This window comes from Geospiza fortis, unplaced genomic scaffold (assembly GCF_000277835.1).
Source record: "Geospiza fortis unplaced genomic scaffold, GeoFor_1.0 scaffold2315, whole genome shotgun sequence".
Lineage (NCBI taxonomy): Eukaryota > Metazoa > Chordata > Aves > Passeriformes > Thraupidae > Geospiza > Geospiza fortis.
In genome coordinates this window covers 3,183-4,773 of record NW_005054980.1, presented here as the reverse complement: position 1 = coordinate 4,773, position 1,591 = coordinate 3,183, and positions in this window count along the sequence as shown.

Below are 1,591 nucleotides of genomic sequence, written 5' to 3'. Positions count from 1 at the left end.
TAGAGCACAAAAAGGTGCCCCTGAGCCTCCTTTGCTCCAGGTTAAACACCCCCAGCTCCCTCAGCTACTTCTCATAAGACACAACCCTCCTTTACAATACAGATCCTGCTCTTACTCATAGCTTATTATGGGCTGCTGACCAAGAGAAGAGGCCAGGTAAACAACCCCTAAACAGTGCTAAAAGATGAAAGCAGCTGAGATAGGACACTGTGCTGGAAAGCCTGAGTCACACTTGCTGTCCACTTTAACATGTGGATAGCTAAAACAGTACAGTAATGTAAAAAAAAAGCATTTTCCACTTACTGAAACAAATCTGCTTAATTGTAACCTGAGGCTAATTTAAACCAGACTAACCCTGTCCACACTCCCAAGAAGGCACAAGCCATCAATACGAATCCACACCATCATGGCCTAAAGGGCTTACAACAGCTGACTTTCCCATGGCCTGCCTACTCTACCATGACAGCTCTCCCCAGAAAGATGTCTGACATTCCTGGGCTAAAAATAAGTTCTTTTGTTTCCTGTACTGCAGAGCTCACACTCCAAACACTCAGGCCATTAACAGATTGTCCTGGTTCAGGGCAAATTTTGGAGAGAACCCCAAAAGGGGCGCCTCTAGGAAAGCAGATTCAATTGGCCCCTCCCCCCAACCAGTCCAGGAGAAAAATACCTCCTTGGAGAAAAGTGGAAAAAAACTGTTTATTAAACAATAAAACCCCTTGCGACTCCAAAAGAGATGACAAACTCAGAAAGTCCCCTCCCCAGGTTGCAGCTCGGCTCACTCAGTCTCTTATCAGTCTCTCCGGTGCTGGAAATGCCATGGCCCGGGCCTGGCCTGGTGGGCCACAGATACGAGCTGCTGGTGCTCTTCTGGGTGTTCATTCCAGAGCAGGTTTAAACAGGTCCAAAAAAAAGGGGAAAAAACCCCACAGTCTAGGGAACTTCTTTGCCTCAGCTAGCTGGAGCAAGTCTTAAAGGTGCAAAACTTATTATTTAGCATAAACAGAACAAGATGATTGGTGATAAAAGCATCATATAGTCAACCTAGGACACAGATGTAGCAAGTTGACCTTGGCTGCATGCCAGGTGCCCACTAAGCTGCTATATCACTCCCTTTCTTAATGGGACAGGGGAGAGAATAAGATGGAGAACAACCAGTGAGATAAGGCAATTTTATTACAGTGAAAGGAAAGAAATAAGCAAGAGTCTGCACACACATAAGCTAAAGGAAAGTCAATCTCTACTTCCCATCAGCAGTGATGTTCAGACACTTCCTGGGAAGCAGGGCTTCAGCACATGTAATGATTCCTCTGGAAGGAAAACTTTGAAGAATCACGAATGCCCCTCTTTCCTTTTCTCTCCCTTTAGTTTTATACATCTGAGCTGACATCATATGGTATTGACGCCTTAGGATTTTAGCTTTTCTATTTTTCATATATTTGTAATTCTGCAATTCTTTAGTGTATAACTCTAAACTCCATATACAGTTAGCTACTGTTTTCCCATTTTGGTCAGACAAAACAATTTCTCGCTAGGCCTGAGAATCAAGGACACCTTACTGCCTCAGGCCCCAAGAAACGTAAACAAAAGT